Source organism: Macrobrachium nipponense, chromosome 8 (genome assembly GCF_015104395.2).
Source record: "Macrobrachium nipponense isolate FS-2020 chromosome 8, ASM1510439v2, whole genome shotgun sequence".
In the NCBI taxonomy this organism is placed as follows: Eukaryota; Metazoa; Arthropoda; class Malacostraca; order Decapoda; family Palaemonidae; genus Macrobrachium; species Macrobrachium nipponense.
Genome location: NC_087203.1, coordinates 44,935,615 through 44,945,731, shown reverse-complemented (window position 1 = coordinate 44,945,731; position 10,117 = coordinate 44,935,615). Strand labels below are relative to the sequence as shown.

At 37.3% G+C, this 10,117-nt stretch overlaps 2 protein-coding genes across 15 annotated transcripts in view; one reads left to right on the top strand and one right to left on the bottom strand.

The window, feature by feature from the left end:
• Positions 1-10,117, bottom strand: part of LOC135222732 (uncharacterized) — a 377,836-nt gene that overhangs the window by 213,763 nt on the left and 153,956 nt on the right. The window lies entirely within an intron of this gene.
• Positions 1-10,117, top strand: part of LOC135222731 (excitatory amino acid transporter 3-like) — a 472,230-nt gene that overhangs the window by 400,377 nt on the left and 61,736 nt on the right. The window contains exon 1 of one of the 14 annotated variants that reach the window (XM_064260957.1): positions 9,387-9,730. The exons of the other annotated variants lie outside the window; for them this stretch is intronic. The gene's annotated coding sequence lies outside the window, so the exon portion shown is untranslated. Of the gene's footprint in view, positions 1-9,386; positions 9,731-10,117 lie in introns of those variants that run through there. 14 annotated transcript variants of the gene reach the window in all.

Sequence of the window (10,117 nt, the reverse complement as noted above, 5' to 3'; positions counted from 1 at the left end):
AAATACAGACGACTGCATACATGTTATTATGTTTGCTATCTCGATCACGTAGATACACATGCACACACAAACATCTATATATGAGTGTGTGTGTTTCTATGTAGTGTGTATGTACGGGTGTCCATAAAGTTCCAGTACCATTAAAAGCAAAAAATACTTGTAATGGTACTGGGACTTTATGGACACCCTGTATTTGTTCTATTTTTTTTTCTTTTTTCATTCGAAACATTATTGGAAACAACTGAACGGTATCGTATGATCCCTTCAAATAAAATATGTTTTACGATTGATTAATGTTTCTCCGTGAGATAAAATCCCTCTTTTTTTTTAATGTGGAATAAATTGCTCGTGTTAGAAAACTCATGATTATTTATATATCATGATTATGTTATGTCAGCCAATTACATTTTTTATATCGGAGGCGCTTTCATCAAACTGTACGCTATTCTGGTTCTTATGAGAGGTACTTTGGTAAACATATTCACATTTATTTTTGGTCCAAGGTCACATTTGGCACTTTTATGCGAATGTTGCCTAACTGTAGCAAATATTAAAAATCTGATTTATCTGTCTTTGTGCTTAGTATTATTCTCAGTCAAGTGACGAAGAAATTACTTTAATATAATCCCATTTCGTTATGTAGTGGTTAACCTCCTCTCTCTCTCCTCTCTCTCTCTCTCTCTCTCTCTCTCTCTCTCTCTCAATTATTATCTCCCTCAGAGAGAGATTGATTTGGAAAATTACAATTTCGTTTTCCTAGATTTTGACTGACTCAAGAAGAATGACTTCGAAGGTGATAAATTCGTAATAACGAATACTAAAGGGAATAAATAAAGACGGTTGTATATTGTAAAGGAAATGGAAACAGAAGTTCATGAAATTCATGCTCATTGACTTTTAAAAGACAATGTGGAGATAAATCAAGACTAATGACGTCACCAAATTGATCGGGGAGAAAGAAAGTCACCCTTATGGATTCCCCTAAACGTATCACAAGTATTGGCCCCCGGAGTTACTTTGAAGTTTTTTTTAAATGTCTCTTTAAACGTCTACGAACATATGCCAAATATCCCCCTCTGTCTTTCTTAATGTTTTTTTTTCTTTATCTCTTTTATTTATTTTTCTTCAGTTTTATGGTGATGTATGTTTTTTTTATTTTTATTTTTTGTTGCAAAATGACTAATAAGTTGAGTGTATTAAAGGAAAAGTGCGGATTAGTAGAAGAGAGAGAGAGCGAGAGAGAGAGAAAGAGAGAGAAAAAAAATTTATTTATTTTGAAAAAAAAAAATTACTCATGGATTGTATATATATATATATATAATTCTTTATTTTAAAAATTACGAATAAAACTACTCATGGATATATATATATATATATATATATATATATATATATATATTTTTATATATATATATATCCCTATATAGTATGATCTAATCTTTCTCCTGGGTAATAAAGTATTTTGAATTTCTGCTCATCCTCGTCTCTCTCTCTCTCGTCTCCCTCTCTCTCTCTATGTTGTGTACATATATATTGTGTGTATATATACTATAAATAATATATATGTATAATATATATATAGTTATTATAATATATATTAATATATATAATATATAGATATATTACATATAATTAATAGATATTTATACTTATTATTTAATTTTTTTTATTTTTAAATAAAAAATTATAATTAAAATATATGAATCCATGGGATAGGGTAAGTTTTGTTCGTATATTTTAAATTAGATTACGTAGATATATATATATATATAGTATATATATTATATATATATATATATATAAGTTTTATATGTATGTGTGTGTGTGTGTATGTGTGTATATATATAAGTATATATATATATATATATATATATATATATATATATATAGAGAGAGAGAGAGAGAGAGAGAGAGAGAGAGAGAGAGAGAGAGAGAGAGAGAAGCGCTCCGCTTCAACTGCATCACGACGCCGTGCTTGACGAAGCCCGGTGAGTGGGGTCTCCCCAGTCCATTCTAGTTATCCTGCGTGTCCTTCCGCCGAAGGAAATAATATATCCTCGTGATAAATGATGTCTCCCGTCTCGTTATCCGATGAAGTGATATGGCAAAGGCGTCGTTCATTTTGTTTCTTTTCCCTTTGACTTTTTTTTTTTACGAACCTCTCTCGCTCTCTCTCTCTCTCTCTCTCTCTCTCTCTCTCTCTCTCTCTCTCACACACACACACACACACACAGTCCGTTCCTGAAGGGAAAATAGTCATAGATTAAAAACAAAAGAACAAAAATGCGCATGCGCTGTTACAAAAAAAGACTCTGCTTTTCCAAAAATCATCTGGTATATCAGTGATGTTAATATTTGTTTTGAGAAAGTTATCGCTCATTCTAAAGAGTTCTACTATTTACCTCTCACGAAAAGCAAGAATGATTTGACGTAGCAAATAGAGTGGAAAAACAGGTTCTGATATACCCGATTCTGAGTAAATGTCCGTATTTGTCAATTTATCGTGCAAATGCAGCCTACCTCTATAGGGAGGTAGCGCCGTCAGTGCGCCTTACGCGACGCACTATATTCATAGCTTAAGGTTCTATGCAGCGCTCCTTTGGCCCCTAGCTTCGACCCCTTTCATTCCTTTTACTGTACCTCCGCTCATATTCTCATTCTTTCGCCTTACTTTCCACCCTCTCCCAACCATTTTTTCATAGTGCAACTGCTTTGAGGTTTTCCTCCTGTTACACCTTTCATACCTTTTACTGTCAATTTCCATTTCAGCGCTGAATGACCTCATAGGTCTCAGCGCTCGACATAGGGCCTAAACCTTGTATTCCAGTTCTCATATTCCAAAATGCAGTTTACGGCTTTGGTCAGCGCGCGTTGGAACGCAGCGCTAAAAGGCTTGTACTAGATTAGCATATCCTTCGTTATCTCGGGTCCCTTTTCGTACAGGGGATCGCGAACTATCGTTATCGATTGAGGGGTGGGGTGGGGGGGAAGCCGTACGAAACCGCTGATGGCTACATAAAAGGAGTCAAGTGTGGCGTTTGATCTTTCATTGTGTCCCTATCAACGGTTCAACGAGTTTGGTCGGCGATGCCTCTCTCTCTCTCTCTCTCGGGTCGGGTTACTGCTGCACTCGGCACGGCTTGACCGTTGACCAATAAATGCTCTCTCTCTCTCTCTCTCTCTCTCTCTCTCTCTCTCTCTCTCTCTCTCTTATGTGTTTGGGTGTGCCCTAGGATGGTGTTCTCTCAAGTTCAAATATCAGTAAGACAGCAAAAGTAGAAAAGTCAGAATTAAGTCCGGAACTCTTTAGAAATATTCTCTAAGGTTACGTGGAAGTGATCGTTCATTTGTCCAGTGTGCATGGCGAGGATTTCATGTACGGAAAAAAATAGTTCTTTAATTTCTTGAGAATGTACTGTTTCCTGAGTGTTACTAGGAAGTGAAAACGTTCCCCTGAGGTCATTCCAAACCTTGATGAACGCTCCAGCCGAGCAGCCACAGTTCCGCGCGTTTTATTTACGGGAAAAAACGTATTGACAGCTGCTTTTTCTTTGGGATTCTCTCTCTCTCTCTCTCTCTCTCTCTCTCTCTCTCTCTCAAAAGTAATGCGGTCTTTGTTCCAACGCCGTCATCTCTCGTGACGGCAGCGTTGCAATGGTTTTTGGGGAATCCGGATGACAGTCGTATATGTTTTGAAGTGTCGTTCGTTCGCGCCATTGCGAGGATCCGTTTCCATCGACGCGAATCGATATGATATATTGTTTCTTCGTGTTGGCGACGTAATGGTTCGAGACGCCTGGATAATAATGATGACTCCCAAGGGAGTGGTGACCTTCGTATGGTCTGCCCTTGGGATAATTAGTATTGAAACGCATACATTGTTTTTACTGCTGTATATTTTATATGTTGACAGATTTTGCGCATGAGTGTCATTAGTTCGCGCTGATTGTTGTATCTGGATGATTGTTTTTGTATCCTTTTTATATGTCCTTAACAACACTTGTTGGTCATCTGTTTTATATATATATATAGTATATATATAATATATATATGATATATATATATATATATTATATAATATAATATATATAGTATATTTTGAGCCTCCCTTTCCTGACAAGACGACCAAGGTTTAATTCCTATGCCTCTGAATATTGAGTACCTGATTATTATTTTTTTTTTCTTTTTTTTGCTGACAGTCCTCTAATTCGACTGGGTGGTATTTATAGTGTGGGGTTCCGGGTTGCATCCTGCCTCCTTAGGAGTCCATCACTCTTCTTACTATGTGCGCCGTTTCTAGGATCACACTCTTCTGCATGAGTCCTGGAGCTACTTCAGCCTCTAGTTTTTCTAGATTCCTTTTCAGGGATCTTGGGATCGTGCCTAGTGTTCCTATGATTATGGGTACAATTTCCACTGACATATCCCATATCCTTCTTATTTCTATTTTCAGGTCTTGATACTTATCCATTTTTTCCCTCTCTTTCTCTTCGACTCTGGTGTTCCATGGTATTGCGACATCTATGCGTGATACTTTCTTCTTGATTTTGTCAATCAACGTCACGTCTGGTCGATTTGCACGTATCACCCTATCTGTTCTGATACCATAGTCCCAGAGGATCTTTGCCTGATCGTTTTCTATCACTCCTTCAGGTTGGTGTTCGTACCACTTATTACTGCAAGGTAGCTGGTGTTTCTTGAACAGGCTCCAGTGGAGGGCTTTTGCTACTGAATCATGCCTCTTATTGTACTGGTTCTGTGCAAGTGCCGGACATTCGCTTGCTATGTGGTTTATGGTTTCATTTTTCGTATTGCACTTCCTACATATGGGAGAGATGTTATTTCCATCTATCGTTCTTTGAACATATCTGGTTCTTAGGGCCTGATCTTGTGCCGCTGTTATCATTCCTTCAGTTTCCTTCTGGTTCTTAGGGCCTGATCTTGTGCCGCTGTTATCATTCCTTCAGTTTCCTTCTTGAGCTCTCCCCTCAGTAGCCATTGCCACGTGTCATCGCTGGCTAGTTCTTTAGTCTGCCTCATGTATTGTCCGTGCATTGGTTTGTTATGCCAGTTCTCTGTTCTGCTTGTCTTTCTCCTGTCTCTGTATATTTCTGGGTCTTCGTCTACTTTTATCAGTCCTTCTTCCCATGCCTTCTTGAGCCACTCGTCTTCGCTGGTTTTCAGATATTGCCCCAGTGCTCTATTCTCGATGCTGACGCAGTCCTCTATACTTATTAGTCCTCTCCCTCTTTCCTTTCGTGTTATGTATAGTCTGTCCGTATTTGCTCTTAGGTGTAGTGCTTTGTGTATTGTCATATGTTTCATGGTTTTCTGGTCTATGCTGCTAAGTTCTGCCTTCGTCCATTCCACTATTCCTGCGCTGTATCTGATTTCTGGCACTGACCATGTGTTTATGGCTTTTATCATATTTCCAGCGTTGAGTTTTGACTTGAGTATCGCCTTGAGTCTCTACATATATTCTTTCCTGATCGTGTCCTTCATCTCTTGATGTTTTATATCCCCTCCTTCCATTATTCCCAGGTATTTGTATCCCGAGTCATCTATGTGTTTGATGTTATTCCCATCTGGTAGCTTTATCCCTTCAGTCCTTATTACTTTGCCCTTTTGTATGTTGACTAAGGCGCATTTTTCTATTCCAAACCTCATCCTGATGTCCCCAGATACAATCCTTACAGTCTGGATTAGGGTATCTATTTCCTTGATGCTCTTACCATACAGCTTGATGTCGTCCATGAACATCAGATGGTTAATTCTGTTGCCTCTTTTCTTGATTTGGTACCCAGCATCCATCTTCTGCAGTACTTTTGTCATGGGAATCATGGCTACTACGAAGAGTAGTGGGGACAGTGAGTCGCATTATTATTATTATTATTATTATTATTATTATTATTATTATTGAACTAAGGAACCTCCGTAACGAGGCTATAATATTGGCTAAGGGATACGGAGCAGTATCCGAAAGTCCTCCTAGTAATTTTTAGCATTGTACAATAATATATTTAAACACTACCGTGTTATTATTATTATTATTATTATTATTATTATTATTATTATTATTATTATTATTATTGAAAAAGAAACCCACAAATTCAATTTGTAACTTGTTTACTTCTAAGTATTTACATTTAGTTTTACTCCACACTCGAGTACTTTCAGGCCCTTCTGTGGCCCATTCTCAAGAGATGTTGGGATGTTAGCCTGGGTCAAGGCCCAGCAGTCTTCTGGAACTTCTTCTCGTTGTGCTGTCATTTATGCGATGGCTGTTCTGGTTTTCTTGAGAGTTGCCAATCCCCTCTTGTCGCTCTGATATCCTGAGCTGATGGTCAATGGGATTCACCCTTGTGGTAAGGGTGTGGTCACCGTAAGTCTGTTGGGCAGGAAACCTAATCTCCAGGTCAGCAGGGTCAATCTTAGCTTCTTTTAATATCAAAGCTCGGCATATGGGATCTTCTGAGGTAAAACCTTTGTTTCCTTCAATTACTTTGATCTCTCTGATAAGCGCACCTTCTACTACCCTCCTGTGACTAATTTTGATATTAAAAGAAGCTAAGATTGACCCTGCTGACCTGGAGATTAGGTTTCCTGCCCAACAGACTTACGGTGACCACACCCTTACCACAAGGGTGAATCCCATTGACCATCAGCTCAGGATATCAGAGCGACAAGAGGGGATTGGCAACTCTCAAGAAAACCAGAACAGCCATCGCATAAATGACAGCACAACGAGAAGAAGTTCCAGAAGACTGCTAGGCCTTGACCCAGGCTAACATCCCAACATCTCTTGAGAATGGGCCACAGAAGGGCCTGAAAGTACTCGAGTGTGGAGTAAAACTAAATGTAAATACTTAGAAGTAAACAAGTTACAAATTGAATTTGTGGGTTTCTTTTTCAATCTTCAGAAGAAAACTGAAAGAAGTTTTTGTTGATTATTATTATTATTATTATTATTATTATTATATTAGATTATTATTATTATTTATTATTATTATTATTATTATTATTATTATTATTATTATTAGACTGAGACTGGAAACGTGTTATTAATTTTTTTTGTCTGGAAGTTCCAAAGCTCTAATGACGTTTAGATGCAGCTTTCAGCTCATTAGCGGTTAGCGTCCAGACCTTCCAGTCTAGGAGATACTGGATTTTACCGCTGCCTCGGTGTGCACCGTGTATCGGAAGGCGCACCTGCATAGGTAACTCGATTATGATATTCATGAGGCAAACTGGTGTGGCAGCGTGAAGGGTCAGCTTAGCTGAATGCTAATATCTATGAGATCAAAAGAGAGATTTTTTTTTCCTAATTAACAACAAATTCTCTGCAAGCTTCAATTTCAACCCAGTGACCCCTTTGGTGGGCTTGTTGCATATGAATAGGGTTCATCTTCTGAATAAGTTCATCTTCTGAATAATAATAATAATTAATAATAATAATAATAATAATAATAATAATAATAATAATAGCCAGTGGCCCCTTTGTTGGGCTTGTTCCATTTGAATAGGGGTCATCTTCTGAATAATAACTGATAATAATAATTTTGTTTTTTCAGAACTGAAGTTTAATTGCAAGAAAATCACAAAATCTTTGTCAATAATGTGTATTTAGTCATACTTTGCTTATCTTCTGCTTATCTTCTGTAATTAAGTTCACTCGATTCCGTCTTCAAGTTGATCGTCACATGACATCGCTCTGATGCCCATCAATATCCTAGATGTTATGACGTATGACGCCACTTTTGGGAGCCATGAATCAATTAGTCAATGGTTCTGACACCAAACGGTGGCAATAGCGGGTGATTACACGATTACACTGGACCGCAGTCTGACCTTTTTGTCTTTTGACGAGACCATGAATTTCAAGGCCAATAAGTAATAATTATTGTCATGGGACTATCCAGAATGCATTGCCAGTTACCGAAAGCCTCCGTACGAGAATATATCAATGTACATACACACTAGACTGCGGACTTTAATGTGTCAATTTAAAATCACGAGAAAGCGACGAGATCAAATAAGAACGAAGCGCCTCAGTGGCGTGATCGGTTTGGTCTTGGCTCTGCCACCTCGGTGGCCACGATTTCGATTCTCGGGCATTCCATTGAGGAGTCAGAGATGTGTGTTTCTGGTGATAGAAGTTCACTCCCAACGTTGTTTGGAAGTCACATAAAGCCGTTGGTCCCTTTGCTTAATAACCACTGGTTCGATGCAACGTAAAAACACCAAACAAACAAACAAATAAGAATGGCTTTATTCTCATTTTAAGTAAACTGTTTTATTACACGTCTTCATATCTGTGATTGCATTCATCGACAATTAAACTATCGTCAGTAGTCAGTTTCGATCAGCGGGAGAAATTTTACACTGATGAAGCGATGTAGTTTTCGGTTACTCGGGGAGTGAGCCTACAAACAACTTTGTTGTTGTTGCTGATGTTGTTCTTGTTGTGGGGGGTTGGGGGGGTTGGGTGTATGTTAGGAAATCCCTAAGGAAGAGCCTAAAAACGTCTGAAAAAGGTGTTTCGCGTTGAGTTCAAGATGCAGAAATTTGAGGATGGGATATTCATGACGGTATTGTCATTTTCGTTAGTGAAACAAGGCTCTATTTGACCATAGATTTTACCATGCGCCTAGATTAAGCTGGAGGTCGGATCACGCCTTGTTATAACTGTCTTACTGAAGAATAATTTGAGTAGAGGAAATTACTAGTCGTATATTGGCAGCTGTTACATTGGTTGCACAAATTCTATTAAAAAATACAAATTTAATTTTTTTTAAATATGCAAAGGAAAGGAAACTAGTATACTTTGTTTTGGAGTAATATTAATAGCATGAGCTACGTATTGAAGGATGATTGATGAAACCAATTTTTTATTTTTTTAGGAATATTTTTTCAAGAAAATATAGGAATCAGAAGAAAAAAAAAGGTTTAAAATATTTATGAAAGAATGTTAGATGAAACAAGAATCAGGTGTAAAATTTGAGCAGACTAAATGTTTATGTAGCAGGAACTGTAAGTAAAAGTAACACTAATTTTTCTCATTATCGAACGTAGACGTGAAATGGGAAATGAAAAAATCTTTATTATAAGCAGGAAAAGAACATTGACTTATGAATAATGTGCTGAAAGAAAACGGGTAAAAAGGAGGAAGAGAGCAGGAAAAACACACACATACACACATGCTAAGTGAAAGCCTACTTTCCCTCGACGAGTAAGTAAGTCGAGGCGGAAGGTCAGACAAAAGTAATAAGCCCCGCCCCCTATGCACGAGCTACGTTCATAATCTTGAGGGGAGGTTCAAGGCTTTTTCTTCTCCAGTTGCATGCGCAGTTTGGTGAGGTGCTGGCAGAGTTTGTTGTTGTCGTTGTTTTTGCTGTTGTTGTTGAGTGGTAACGAGTGCATCCATCCGGTATATTCCGCTTCGAAAAGTGAATGGAAGTTGTTTGGACTGATTCTTGCAATCGCCGTTTTTTTGCAATTGAATCCGCGCTCGAATCACGTCTACAGATAACGGCGAGATGAAAACCTTTTAACGACCTGTTCCTCGGTTGATTTATGTATATTCCTCGTGTTTGTGCGCTTGTGCACGCGCGTGCGTGGTGAAACTTCGTAACATACCGACGGCGTTGGTGTGTTCTCGTTACCGTTGTGGAATGTTTGGTCTTATAGTCATGGTCTTGTCTTATTAGATTCGCGACATTTTGCTTCTACAGTGAGTATTATCGAGCCCCTCTGAATAGTCATGTAAATAAAATTTGTAAGAGTAATAATAGTAAAACCTTACTTTATATCATTATCAATACAAAATCATTTTCATGTTGATGGTAAGACCTTATTTTATATAATTATAAAAACAATATTATTCTTGATGATAAAACTTCATTTTATATCTTATATATACAAAATCATTTTTATGTTGATGATAAGGCCTTAGTTTATATCATTATAAATTCAAAAATATTTTTATGATGATAAGAACTTTATTTTATATCATTATATATACAAAATCATTTTCATGATGATGATAAGACCTTATTTTATATAATTATAAATTCAAAAATATTTTTATGATGATAAGACTTTATTTTATATCATTATA